The sequence below is a fragment of the Ranitomeya imitator genome, chromosome 1, assembly GCF_032444005.1.
Source record: "Ranitomeya imitator isolate aRanImi1 chromosome 1, aRanImi1.pri, whole genome shotgun sequence".
Taxonomy (NCBI): domain Eukaryota; kingdom Metazoa; phylum Chordata; class Amphibia; order Anura; family Dendrobatidae; genus Ranitomeya; species Ranitomeya imitator.
Window position 1 is genome coordinate 900,406,169 of NC_091282.1, and position 6,600 is coordinate 900,412,768.

Genomic DNA, 6,600 nt, shown 5'->3' on the forward strand with positions numbered 1-6,600 from the left:
GGTCAGCTGGGTCCAGTACTGAGGCTTATTCTTGGCCAAAGGCATAGCATCAATTCCTCTCAATGGAATAGGACACTGCAAGGGCTCCAAGAAAAACCCACAACTAGGGTTGAGCGACCTTGACCTTTTTAGAGTCGAGCCGTGTTTCGCGAAACCCGACTATCTTAGAAGTCGAGTCGAGTGGAATCGGCCGATTATCGCGAAAAGTCGGGTATCGCCCGAAACACGAAACCCAATGCAAGTCAATGGGGGAGCATAGTCGGCAGTGAGTGGAGGCCAGGAAAACACCTACACTGCCCATTTTAATGGCAAAAACATCCATTCTTGTTACAGAAGCTTGTCAATCGTAATTTACCTTATAATAATTGGAAGGCATTTGAAATTGGGGGTCATTTGGCTAAAGTTGTGGGGGGTAGGGCTGGTTCAAGTAATTAGTGGGCCCAGGAAATCTGGAACACATCACGGCAGTGGAGCAGGGAGAGGTAAGTATTTCAACTTTGCAAGTGCTGAGATCCTGAGCAAGCAGGGGGGGCCCACTCGTTGGCATTGGCACTGGCACAGGGCCCCTCAAAGTACAGCGGTGTGTTTGCACGGCGGGGGCGCCTCCCACCGGCAGCAACACTTTTGCGTACTATGAGAGGCCCTGTGCCAGTGACGTCGCCAACTAGTATTCCTCCCCTCACCTGATGAAGGAACCTGCACTTTCATCTGCACCTTCCTCTTTGTCCCCGTGTAAGGTGGTATGGTATGCGGGAAGAGGAACCTGACTTTCAGCAGGGTCACAATCTTGCTGTGTAGCGTGCACGGGGAATTTTGCGTTATGGGTCAATGTACCAGCAGACTCATCTATCACTGGCTGGGCAATGGGCAGGATGAGGAGGAAACACAGATATAGGCCCAAAGAATAAAGTGGGCTAAATGCAGTTCAAAATTGGTAACACAGGACTAACCAGGGGGCATTGCAGTGGAGGACAACTGGAATGAGAGGCTGACACAGAGAGTAGGCCCAAATCAGTAAGTAGTCGAAATGCAGTTCAAAATTGGCAACCGTAGTAAACAGGCGGCACAGCTTTGTTCAGTGGAAGAGAACAGCAAGGAGTGGCAGACACCGATAGTAGGCCCCAACCCAACTAGTAGGCCAAATGCAGTCTAACATTAACAACTACTTAACGAGAGCCTGAAAATGGAATTTCAGGACAGGAAACCAGGAGAACAGCAAGGAGCGGCAGACACTGTTAGTAGGCCCCAAACCAACTAGTACAAGAGCCTGAAGATAGAAGCTCAGGAAAGGCAACCTGGAGAACACCTTGGAGTGGAACACACCGTCTCTACACCCCATACACAATTTGTAGGCCTAATGCAGTGTTTTTTTCTACAACTACTAAACGAGAGCCTGAAGATAGAAGCTCAGGAAAGGCAACCTGGAGAACACCTTGGAGTGGAACACACCATCTCTCTACACCCCATATCCAATTTGTAGGCCTAATGCAGCGTAGTTTCCAACAACTACTAAACGAGAGCATGAAGATCGAAGCAATGGCGAGGAAACCTGGGGAACACCTTGGAGTGGAACACACCATCTCTCTATACCCCATACCCAATTTGTAGGCCTAATGCAGTGTAGTTTTCTACAACTACTAAACGAGAGCCTGAAGATAGAAGCTCTGGAAAGGCAACCTGGAGAACACCTTGGAGTGGAACACACCATCTCTCTGCACCCCATACACAATTTGTAGGCCTAATGCAGCGTAGTTTCCAACAACTACTAAACGAGAGCCTGACGATCGAAGCAATGGAGAGGAAACCTGGGGAACACCTTGGAGTGGAACACACCATCTCTCTACACCCCATACCCAATTTGTAGGCCTAATGCAGCGTAGTTTCCAACAACTACTAAACGAGAGCATGAAGATCGAAGCAATGGAGAGGAAACCTGGGGAACACCTTGGAGTGCAACACACCATCTCTCTACACCCCATACCCAATTTGTAGGCCTAATGCAGCGTAGTTTCCAACAACTACTAAACGAGAGCATGAAGATCGAAGCAATGGAGAGGAAACCTGGGGAACCCCTTGGAGTGCAACACACCATCTCTCTACACCCCATATCCAATTTGTAGGCCTAATGCAGCGTAGTTTCCAACAACTACTAAACGAGAGCATGAAGATCGAAGCAATGGAGAGGAAACCTGGGGAACACCTTGGAGTGGAACACACCATCTCTCTACACCCCATACCCAATTTGTAGGCCTAATGCAGTGTAGTTTTCTACAACTACTAAACGAGAGTCGGAAGACCGAAGCAATGTGGACGAAACCTGGGGCACACCTTGGGGCGGCAGACACCGTTAGTAGGCCCTACCAAAGTTGTACCCCCAATGCAGTTTTAAAATTCCTAGAGGCTGAAAACAAGACTATTGACGCTCAGCTTTTTTCAAAGGAACACAGCTGAATTGAGTGGCGCAGACAGACACAGGTAGTAGGCCTTAAACCAAAAATGTGGCTCACTGCAGCTTAAAAAAGTTACAGGGGTACACAGGCAGCATTGCTCTGAGCAGTGGAGGACAATTTCAATAGTGGACCGCAGACAGACTTTGTACGCCTACTATTAAAAAAATGATGCTCTATGCAATTAAAAATTGGTTCCAGGGGTCCACGGGCAGCAGTGGTGTGGTCAGTGGACGAGTATTGGAAGGAGGGACCGCAGACAGGCGTAGTAGGCCTAACATAACAATATTAGGCTGTAGGCACTTTAAAAATGGTTCCAGGGGTACACGGGCAGCAGTGGTGTGGTCAGCGGAGGAAAATTTGAATTAGGGACTGCAGACAGACTTTGTAGGCTGTCCCCTGTGGACCATGCATCGAACACATTAACCCAGTGCGCCGCAATGGACACGTAATTTTTTGTGGACATGCCTACTGGTCCATGCGTCTCTTGTCAGGTGCACCTTTCTACTGTTTGATTGCCTGAGTGCTATGACAATGCAGACTTTTTCATGCCGGTGGAGGGCTGGCATGGCTTTTCTCGCAAAAGAAATGTCGACTGGGTAGCTTGAACCGTGGTACAGCGTAGTTCATCTGGGCTTTCTAAATATAAAACAAAGAAAAAAAGGAGGCTCCATGCACTTTCAGCTGGGTTCCAGGGGTACACGGCCAGCATTGGTCTGGTCAGTGGAGAACTATTGGAAGGAAGGACCGCAGACAGGCTTCGAAGGCCTAACATAAAAAAATTGGGCTGTAGGCACTTTATAATTGGTTCCAGGGGTACACGGGCAGCAGTGGTCTGGTCAGTGGAGGCCTAGTGGAAGGAGTGACCGCAGACAGGCATCGAAGGCCTAACATAATAACAGATGGCTGTAGGCAATTTTAAATTGGTTCCAGGGGAACACGGGCAGCAGTGGCCTGGTCAGTGTAGTAGTAGTAGAAAGAACGGACCGCAGACAGGCTTCGAAGGCCTAACATAAAAAAATTGGGCTGTAGGCACTTTATAATTGGTTCCAGGGGTACACGGGCAGCAGTGGTCTGGTTAGTGTAGTAGTAGTAGAAAGAACGGACCGCAGACAGGCTTCGAAGGCCTAACATAAAAAAATTGGGCTGGCTGTAGGCAATTTAAAATTGGTTTCAGGGGAACACGGGCAGCAGTGGTCTGGTCAGTGGAGGCCTTGTGGAAGGAGTGACCGCAGACAGGCATCGAAGGCCTAACATAATAACAGATGGCTGTAGGCAATTTTAAATTGGTTCCAGGGGAACACGGGCAGCAGTGGCCTGGTCAGTGTAGTAGCAGTAGAAAGAACGGACCGCAGACAGGCTTCGAAGGCCTAACATAAAAAAATTGGGCTGTAGGCACTTTATAATTGGTTCCAGGGGTACACGGGCAGCAGTGGTCTGGTCAGTGGAGGCCTAGTGGAAGGAGTGACCGCAGACAGGCATCGAAGGCCTAACATAATAACAGATGGCTGTAGGCAATTTTAAATTGGTTCCAGGGGAACACGGGCAGCAGTGGCCAGGTCAGTGTAGTAGTAGTAGAAAGAACGGACCGCAGACAGGCTTCGAAGGCCTAACATAAAAAAATTGGGCTGGCTGTAGGCAATTTAAAATTGGTTCCAGGGGAACACGGGCAGCAGTGGTCTGGTCAGTGGAGGCCTAGTGGAAGGAGTGACCGCAGACAGGCATCGAAGGCCTAACATAATAACAGATGGCTGTAGGCAATTTTAAATTGGTTCCAGGGGAACACGGGCAGCAGTGGCCTGGTCAGTGTAGTAGTAGTAGAACGAACGGACCGCAGACAGGCTTCGAAGGCCTAACATAAAAAAATTGGGCTGTAGGCACTTTATAATTGGTTCCAGGGGTACACGGGCAGCAGTGGTCTGGTCAGTGAAGGCCTAGTGGAAGGAGTGACCGCAGACAGGCATCGAAGGCCTAACATAATAACAGATGGCTGTAGGCAATTTTAAATTGGTTCCAGGTGAACACAGCCAGCAGTGGCCTGGTCAGCAGAGGATGATTGTAATGAGTGTCTGCCAGTTAGTAGTCCAAAACAATACATAAATGTGAATGTCTCACATTAAAATCCAGCGAAAACACTAAAGGGTGCAATCTTTAGGTACAGGGGTGGGATCCTCTGCGTTGTTTCTGACCTACTAATTTGGCGCAAAGTTTTTACTTGGGTAAATAGAGGACACTGCCCCTGACTATGTTAAGTACCATTATACATGTCAACACAATGGTATTGTCAGTGGCAGGAATGGAAGGATGTCAGCGCATAGTCTAAACATTGGTGGAAGTGTGAGAGATAATTGTGGAAGTGGCAGAGCAATGTTTGACCTGGGGGTGGGTGAACTCTCTTGTGGACAGCGGTACAGGCCCAGGGCCCCTCATGTTACAACAGTGTGTCTGACGTTGGGTGCGCACCACCACCGCCAGAGACAGTTTATTGTACTATGAGGGACCCAGTGGCAGTGCCGTCGACCAAAAGCGGGCACACCCACCTCTTCAGACAAACAGCACTCTCACGGTGTTAGGGTTGGCGGAACGCACCAAATATATTGTTTATTAAAAGGAATTGGAGCGTTCGCAACCCGGGATCCACCGTGCAGGAAAGTACCTGCTGCTAAATAATGGCGGCTCTATATGGCGGTATATACTAACTCTGTTAGCTTCACAGAGTAACCGCGAGAGGTGAGCTCTGTGCCCTGTTAGACTTTCACAGAGGCACAGGCCAACTACCCAGATGTGAGCAGTGAGTGGTCATGCATGCATACTCAATCTCCTCGCCGGAGGAGCCAGCATTCTAGGGGCTTATTTCAGCCGGGTCCCTGAACACATTTATACACAATCTCCTCGCCGGAGGTGCCAGCATTCTAGGGGCTTATTTCAGCCGGGTCCCTGAACACATACAAACACATGACCACATTGGCGCAAAGCATATAGCAAAAGACGATACTAGCGCATGGCCGTGCGGTCATGCGCAGTTTATATAGTTGCAGCACAGGAAGCTGCTACTGAAGTTATTGCCCTTTCAGGACCTTCCAGAAGGACCAATGGAAAGTACTGCAGCACCTGAGCATGTGACTGAACATGTGGCCCTCGACCTCCAATGGGAGACCCTGCCCTGGGCATGCTCAGTGTGAGTAAACAAGGACTTAGTCCCAGAGAGGCTCGCTCGCCGCAGATCAGTGCAGGGTACCATAGGAAAGCCAGAAAAGGCAGTAGTGACCCTATGCACCGAATCAGCCCCAGCGAGACGCTGGGAGCGACGTCTCCGCTGAGCAGAGCCCACTGCGGCCGATACCGAATGGGAGACCGCAGCAGACACGGATCGAGATCCCCCTGTGCAGCAGAGGAAACTCGACTCCTAACATTACCCCCCCCTCCTAGGGCCCCCCCCCTCCTTGAGCCTCACTACGCTCAAAAGCTGCGATAAGCAGCGGAGCCCGAATGTGCTCCACAGGCTCCCAGGTTCTATCCTCTGGGCCGTGACCCTTCCAGTCCACCAGATAAAATTTCTTGCCACGTACCACCTTGCACCCCACAATAGCATTCACCTCAAACTCATCCGTGGATGAACCCGATGTCCCAGCAGATGACTCGAAAAACCGGGACAAATGAACGGGCTTTAAGAGGGAAACGTGGAAAGTATCGGTGATACCAAGGCGTGGAGGAATAGCCAAATGGTAGACCACAGGGTTGACCTGTTCCAGAACCTTAAACGGGCCAATGTAGCGGGGAGCAAACTTAGTGGACTCAACTCGCAGCCTGATGTTACGGGCGGAGAGCCACACTAAGTCGCCAGGAGCAAAGACCGGAGCGGGGCGCCGGTGTGTATCAGCCGAAACCCTCATTCTCTCCTTGGAGGCCCGGATGGCATCCTGTGTGCGGTCCCAGATGTCACGTGCCTCCACCGCCCAGTCTGCCACCCTAGAATCGGTGGATGACACGGGCATGGGCACAGGGACACGCGGATGCTGGCCGTAATTAAGGAGAAAAGGAGTTTGACCAGTGGAATCGGCTACGGCGTTGTTCAGGGCAAATTCCGCCCAAGGTAGCAAAGATGCCCAGTCATCCTGCCTAGCAGAGACGAAATGTCGCAAATATGTCACCA